We start from the raw sequence: 8,580 nt of genomic DNA on the forward strand, positions 1-8,580 counted from the left end.
ACTTTCGTTCTAATAAGTTAACTTAAGAAAAACCCCTGTTCTATTTAAAGACATTATTTCTATATGTAGACCGTTATAAACAATTATATCGGTGTGGACACGTAAATTTCCGCGCCGGCAGGAGTAGGGTGTTAAAAATTAACTACACGAAAAAATCAGACAGCAATATCATCTGTAAGCAGGTATATAATATACAAGCTTACAGATACAGTCACCGTAACTATCACCGAGCTTTGTGCGCATGCGCAAGAAACGCCTCCCGAATTTCCTATTTTCATTTTTGAAAAATCTTCTATTTGGAGATACAATACAATATTTTTATTTTTCCAAATAAAAGGGCCCATAATTAAAGGGAGATAGATTTGTACGCATTTATTTATTTGTATCGGCGAAAGGACCATTACTGAACATGCTGAAGTGTCTCTCTTTCCAATCTTAAGAGCATACATAGCCTAACGCATAAAACGTTAAAAAAAAACTCGTGAAAGGTATGAAAAATGTAATATTAAAACAAAGAACACATACACCATCTTTGAATGCAAAATAACTCACGTAAAGGGTATTTTGAAAAAAAAATTAACCATGCGTTGCATTTTATGAAAATAAATGATTAAAACAGAAAAATCTGCCCCTCCCATCATTCCATATCAAATGGTTGTCACCTTACTGAAACCCCTCGTAAATAATTCAATCTTATATATATATATAAAAGTTTACTTTTATAAATTTTGACTTGGATGGAGAGTTGTCTCACTGGCACACATACCACATCTTCTTATATCTATATATTATACATATCACCACTGACACCACACTGTAAATATCAATCAAAACCCAATATAAGTTATATGGTTCGCTACTGACCCCCTACAGATCCATAGACTTAGTAAAATCCATAGGGGGTGAGGCCGAAGTCCGAATCTCCTATGATATTTTTTCACTCTCTATGGTCTGAACTGTTTAACGAAATTATCGCACGCGTGACTTTTTCTGCTGCGTTTAGTAGAAAAATAAACAATGAAACACAACAACATTGATAGATGACGTCACAATAGTAGAAGGGACGTCATGAACCCCCTATGAAATTTACTTACCCCCTACGGATCCATATATAGGGGGTCACCACATGACGGCGTTGGACCAATCACAACGTGATAAATTACCCGCGGTGCGATAATATAGATAAAGAAAGGATATGGAGTAAGAGTAGAATTTTTATCAATCTACTTGTATTTAAGCACAGTTTCCTGTGATATCTTGTGGTGGCCACCATGCATGGCCAGAGAACAATTAAATTAATTTAAGACGAGAAGTATAAATCCCTATAAGGATCAATTGAAATAATATTATTCTTAAAACACATTGTTCACCTTGTGTCAAAACAAATCAATTATTTTTTTTACATTATTCTGCTTTAAAGGTTGCATTCTTCACAGTTTTAGGCCATTCTCAAATGTTGAATGTTCTTGATAGTGATACATTTTTATGTCCTGCCTATGATAGTAGAAGGGCATTATTTTTTCTGATCTGTCCTTCTGTCCATTGGTCCTTTATCTAGTTAAAGTAAAGCATGAAATAATACAAAAGGGTCAGTATTATTTGTTAATAAAATCACATAAATTTCATTTTACAAATTAGCAGCTAGCTAGGACATTATCATGAATGTCCATTAATATTGTTGTACACACCTGTTTATGTCATGTTAGTTTATTATTTATTTTTATTGTTTAAATTATTAAATTGTTAGTGTTTGAATGTTTTGTTACAAAGTAGAACTTTTTAGTTGTAAAAGTCTAGTGCTGCATCAATTCAGCTTAGATAATCATGAAAGTATTTTGGAAATATTATACTTAATTCAGTTTGAAAAACCTTGTTTTATCAACCCCTAAAATGGCAGTTTTGTTTTATAACTGTTGTCACCTTTTTAATATTCTGGTTACAATTTTAGAAATCATGATCTGATATTTTTACATTTTATGTTTTTATGTTTTTATGTTTTATCAAATGATATTATCTTAACCATATAGATTTGACTATGCTATTATTGTAATATGAAATGTTGATATAGTTTTCTCATTGCTTTTTTGAATGCTTTTAAATTGAAATCCATTTTGATACTCGGAAGTTAATAACATGATAATATATCGGTGCTGATTAGGGGGAATAATGGTTTACTCTGTCTGTTTCATAAAATTTTTATCACATTTTCCTTGGAACTAGACATCAGAGTGATCTCAAATTTGGTATCACGTTGCATGTAATGTATTTTCACATTCAAATAACCATTAACTCCCTGCTTACAAAATACTGACATATTCTTACATGTAATGACCATGTATAAAAATTTCTTCACATTTTCTCAGGAATAATGAATCAGGGCTATTTGAAATTGGTCATAAGCTTATCTGCATGCTATACACAGTGATGAATTCTGACATCTATTGCTGATCGACTTCATATTACCAAATACTAAAGACGAGTATTTGTGTAGGGCAATAGCTCACAGTTCATCATTCTAATGCTATTCATTTTTATTTTTGGTGAACTGTAAACAAACTAATTTTCCATGTAGAAAAATAACATGAACATTATTTGTAGTGAATATGTCCAGCACTGATGTATTTTTGAATGTATATGTTGACAAAGTAAAATGACTGTGAAATCAAATTGCTATGAAGTTAGCTTGAAATTGTTAGATGCAAAAAAATATCCCTGAAAATAAGTTAATTTAATTTTTCAGAACTTTTGGTCTTCAATGCTCTTCAACTTTGTACTTTATTTTGGCCTTTTTAACTATTTTGACTCAAGCGTCATTGGTGATGATGAGGTTTTTTTTTTAACGACCTTGACTAACTATGAGGGTCTTGCTAGGTCATTGGTGAGGCTTAATAAACAAAAAGTGTCTAGTGTACATAATTTTGATACTGGTATCTATGATGAGTTTATTTACAGTATCAATAATGAATGCTTTTCTAAAAATTGCTTTAATATTTCTTACTGTGATTCATTTTCAAGGTTGTTTATGATTTTTATAACAATAATGCACTTACCTTTTTATAAGTATTGTACACATTTTAATCTTTGCTGCAGTACTGTAATGAATTTTAAAATATAAAGTTCACAATTGATCAGCAAAAGATTATTTCTTTAATAATTGTAACTCTCTGTTTTTTAGTTTTTTAATAATTTGTTTCTTTTTTTAAAATTTGGTCTTAAAATCACTGCATGATAAAAAGAAGATTGTTATTTGTTTCTACATAATTTTAACCTGTATAAATTAGATTCGTGCTCATATATATTTTAATCAAAATCCCCAAAATGGCAGCGTTTAGAAGAATTTGTTGTATTATGAATATAAAATTTGTTTTGTAATCCCCATAGCAATTAATTATATCATCTTAAAAGGTGCTCTTCTTTGTTCTGTCTTTGACTCTGTCTATTTGTTACATAAACATTGTTAACAGGGTTAATGGAATTACTTATTCATTTTCTATTGCCTGTCTTTTATTTTATTACATTAGTGTTTTATAGACCTGTTTCTTACCATATATAACATATTTGCAATAAGGGTCTCATAATTTTGAAATTCACTTGTAGCATACAATTTTCAAAAAGAAAATGAGAAGTTGTTCTTATGGTTTTCATAAAGTTTTGTCTCTTGTACACCATGTCTTTTTTGTGACAAGTCATTATTTGTAAAATAGTTTATTGTGAATTACATATGAACAATAAGATGGAAGAACTCAATAAGAAGTATGTGTTATTCATCACTTTAAAATCTTCTTTAAGTTGATATAAAAATATTTTTATGACTTAAAATTTTGTATATATTGGGATATAAAGCTGTTAAATATACTGATTTGTTATACATGTGATATACATGAAAATGCCATTATTTATTAATATCATATTATGCTGATGATATAAAAAGTTTGAGATTAAATGAGGAAAACATTTCGTTTGTGTTATTTACATTACTTATATTAAGAAGAATCTATGTTTTTGTGACAGTATAATTCTATATTGAATGATTGATTGTTGGTTGCTTAACGTCCAGTTGCAATTATTTCATGCATGTTCAGGACGAGATCAAATTAACAATAAATACAAAAGGTAGGTCCTGTAAAAAAGGCTGTTCTGGGATGACCGTCGGAAAAATATTGAATGCCACTGGAAACTGAGGGTTTATTGGATAGGGACAGAAATGTTGTCTTACAACAGGCCACGTACAGATCATTCAAAGATTCTTTGCAAGGATTCTTAATGTGCAGGGGCATGGCACTCTCTTTACATGAGTTATTGTATTTAACGTCTCCATTCTGGCTGGACATGGCAGCATATTTGTACATCCCGCAAAATCAAACGGACGCTCTGATTTGTCGAGGGTTTTACTGCCGGTCGGAAGAAGACCAAGGGTGACCATATTTCTGTTCCCATTCATGCTTAGGGGTCTTTCTATATTATTGACAGTCATAACTATGTGACCCACACAGCTGTCTGCATTTCACCAGATCTTAATCAAATAATAGTGTTTCAGTGAAGCTATCATAAATTTCAGTATCAAATTTCTATGTGTACCTTATTGAGCTATCTGATCTGTATGCCAGGTTACCACTGAATTCATGTCATATCTTTCCAAACCCTTTATATATGGAACTTTTAGAAATATGAACCTATTCCACAAACAGGTACGGATCAGATGCAATTATTGATTCTGATTTGATCAGTTTCAAATTTCATCTCGCATCATGCAAAACAAACTACAAAAAACAACTTTAAAGGAATAATCATCAACATGGCACATGTTATTTTTTTGCGCTGCTCTGCAATCTTGAAAAGGTCGATCGTCATTAATGAGTACACGTATATCACAAATAAGTGCTTCTGGTTTACATTCAGTTGTTTTGGGAATCACCATAGTCTATTTAAAAAAAAAAAAATGGTCCAATATGAAAAATTGGCAGAAAAGTTTCATTCAAAAAATTTTACATTCTGTTGTGGTCAGATGAAAGGAATTACTGACCAAAACAATTTCCTTTTTGAATTCCTTCCTAGAAACTATGACTTAAATGGTCTTCCAAAGTTTGTTATTAGGTGAAGATTGAGTAGCATACAAGGCCATCAAGACAATACCAAGTAATTGAAGTTTAACTTTTGAGTCTCATCTTTATCTATTTAAGATTGATCCAAATAGATAAGAAGTAGGGACAATGAGGCCCTTATATGGACCAAACATTATTGTAAATTAACTAGTTACCAATCATGTTCAATAGTTTGTCAAAACTACACTCATGTACAATATGCTAAAAATATAAAATTTTTGTCATCTCCATTGCAATTAATTATATCATCTTAAAAGGTGCTCTTCTTTGTTCTGTCTTTGACTCTGTCTATTTGTTACATAAACATTGTAAACAGGGTTAGTCGAACTACTTTTTCATTTTCTATTGCCTGTCTCTTATTTTATTACATTAGTATTTTACAGACCTGTTTCTTACCATATACATATTTGCAATAAGGGTCTCATAATTTTGAAATTCACTTGTAGCATCCAATTTTCAGAAAGAAAATGAGAAGTTATTCTTATGGTTCTCATAAAGTTTTGTCTCTTGTACACCATGTCTTTTTTGTGACAAGTCATTATTTGTAAAATAGTTTATTGTGAATTACCAAGTTCATATGAACAATAAGATGGAAGAACTCAATAAGTAGTATGTGTTATTCAGCTCTTTAAAATCTTCTTTAAGTTGATATAAAAATATTTTTATGACTTAAAATGTTGTATATATTGAGATATAAAGTTGTTAAATATACTGTTATGTTATATACACGAAAATGCCATTATTTATTAATATCATATAATGTTGATGATATAAAAAGTTTGAGATTAAATGAGGAAAACGTTTCGTTTGTGTTATTTAAATTACCTATATTAAGAAGAATCTTTGTTTTTGTGACAGTATAATTCGGTCTATATTGAATGATTAATTGATTGTTGGTTGCTTAACGTCCAGTTGCAATTATTTCATGCATATTCAGGACGAGATCAAATTAACAATAAATACAAAAGGTAGGTCCTGTAAAAAAGGCTGTCTGGGATGACGGTCGGAAAAATTTTGAATGCCACTGGAAAATGAGGGTTTATTGGATAGGGACAGAAATGTTGTCTTACAACAGGCCACATACAGATCATTCAAAGATTCTTTGCAAGGATTCTTAATGTGCAGGGGCATGACACTATCTTCACATGATGCATTGTATTTAACGTCTCCATTCTGGCTGGACATGGCAGCGTACTTGTACATCCCGCAAAACCAAACGGACGCCCCGATTTGTCGAGGGTTTTACTGCCTGTCGGAAGAAGACCAATAGTGACCATATTTCTGTTCCCCATTCATGCTTTGGGGTCTTTCTATATTATTGACAGTCATAACTATGTGACCCACACAGCTGTCTGCATTTCACCAGATCTTAATCAAATAATAGTGTTTCAGTGAAGCTATCATAAATTTCAGTTTCAAATTTCTATGTGTAACTTATTGAGCTATCTGATCTGTATGCCAGGTTACCACTGAATTCATGTCATATCTTTCCAAACCGTTATATATGGAATTTTAAGAAATAAAAACCTATTCCGAAAACGGGTACAGATCAGATGCAATTTTTGATTCTGATTTGATCAGTTTCAAATTTCATCTCACATCATGCACAACAAACTATACAAAAAACAATTTTAAAGGAATAATCATCAAGATGGCAAATGTTATTTTTTTGTGCTGCTCTGCAATCTTGAAAAGGTCAATCGTCGTTAATGAGTACACGTATATATCACAAATAAGTGCCTTTTTGGTTTACTTTCAATTGTTTTGGGAATCGCCATAGTCTATTTTCAAAAAACTAAATGGTCCAATATGACAAATTAACAGAAAAGTTTCATTAAAAAAATTCCACATTCTGTTATGGTCAAATGAAATGAATTACTGGCCAAAACAATTTCCTTCTTGAATTCCTTCTTAGAAACTATGACTTAAATTGTCAGCCAAAGTTTGTTATTAGGTGAAGATTGAGCGGCATACAAGGCCATCAAGACAAGATCAAGTAATTGAAATTAAACTTTTGAGTCTCATCTTTTTCTATTTAAGATTGATCCAAATATATAAGAAGTAGGGACAATGGGGCCCTTATATAGACCAAATATTAGTGCAAATTAACTAGTTACCAAGCATGTTCAATAGTTTGTCAAAACTACACTCATGTACAATATGCTGAGAATATAAAATCATTTCACATTAAACCATTGCAGCAATAACGACCTTATTTGGTCAAAATATTAGCACAGGTTAAAAAGTTACCATGTTAAATATGTCCTAACAGTTCTAAGGTACAAGGTGTTTAGAAAATAAAAACAAATTTCACAAATTACAAATTACTTAGCAGCAAACCCTGATGGAATTTGTATATTTTGTAAAATTTCTTGATCTTTCTCGTAGCATATTTTGGAATAGAAAAGTAAGTGCGTACCAAGAAGCAACTTGATATTTAGAGAAATTATGTAAAAGGCTATAATAAAGCTCTTCTAAAATTATTTTGTTGTTTCTTGGCTGCGCATGATGGTTTCATAAGAAATAATGGTTGGAAAACAGAATAAATTCAAAACGATTTTTAGTTTTTATGAAATAGGTGCATATAATGACATAATTGTGACATGATAACCACAAATATTTGTGCATTTCATTTACATTTCTTGATCTTGTTGATTTACAAACAAAACAAATGTAACTGTGAAATTGTCCTCGAATACTTAATTTTTTGGGCCAAAAACGGGTCGTAATGCGTCTTCTCCTTTGTAAATGTTGGTAACATCTCTTGATGTTTTCCTTGTATTTTTCTTCAATTTTTTAGAATATTCAGAGTGATAACGTACGTGCTCATCCGGCAAACAACTTTTTTTTTTATGAGATTATGTAAAAAGCTATCATAAAGGTTTTCTACAATTATTTTAATAATTTTTTTTGTTCTGGGCACGATGTTTCAGTAAAGAAAATATGGACGGAAAACTCTATAAACTCTGCTGTTTTCGTGAAAAAGGTGTAAGTACACTATAACATGTATAACTTAAACAATCTTTTTTAGATACGAAAAATCATCAACTTTTAGATGATTGCTTTACGGCGCATGCCTGTGTGAGGTTGCTTTAAAGTTAATTATATTTATTTATTTAATTATTACATTTACAAATTTAATTTGACTTTCAATTTTTACAATTTTTTTAATTTTTTGGTATATTTTTAGTTTAGGTGAGAGAGAATGTTTTGAGGAGGACTGCATGAGTGAGTGCATTTTTAAAGTTTTTTGTGGAATTTTGGTTTGAGATCTTTGGTTGTAATTTATTCCAATCGTCGATTGTTTGGCTGACGAATGAGAATTTAAAACTGTCTTTGTTGCATTGAAGTTGTCTGTATGCACTGGTATGTTTGTTGATAGGTTGATGTTGTTTTAGACTGGCTTTTATGAGTAGAAATTTCAATGTTTCTGACTTAAGTCAATATTCTAATTTTGGTCTGACTACTGTTCTGGTAA

The 8,580-nt window shown here is 30.8% G+C and overlaps 1 long non-coding RNA gene across 1 annotated transcript; it reads right to left on the reverse strand.

Annotated features, from left to right (window-relative positions):
- Nucleotides 1–1,909: 1,909 nt before the first annotated feature.
- Nucleotides 1,910–5,896, reverse strand: LOC127724378 (uncharacterized). The gene is made up of 2 exons (XR_007992465.1): nucleotides 5,488–5,896; nucleotides 1,910–3,533 (listed from the first exon to the last, which is right to left on the reverse strand). It is a non-coding gene; the product is annotated as an uncharacterized LOC127724378 (long non-coding RNA).
- Between the last annotated feature and the right edge of the window lie 2,684 nt (nucleotides 5,897–8,580).

Source organism: Mytilus californianus, unplaced genomic scaffold (assembly GCF_021869535.1).
Source record: "Mytilus californianus isolate M0D057914Y unplaced genomic scaffold, xbMytCali1.0.p SCAF_14, whole genome shotgun sequence".
Taxonomy (NCBI): Eukaryota; Metazoa; Mollusca; class Bivalvia; order Mytilida; family Mytilidae; genus Mytilus; species Mytilus californianus.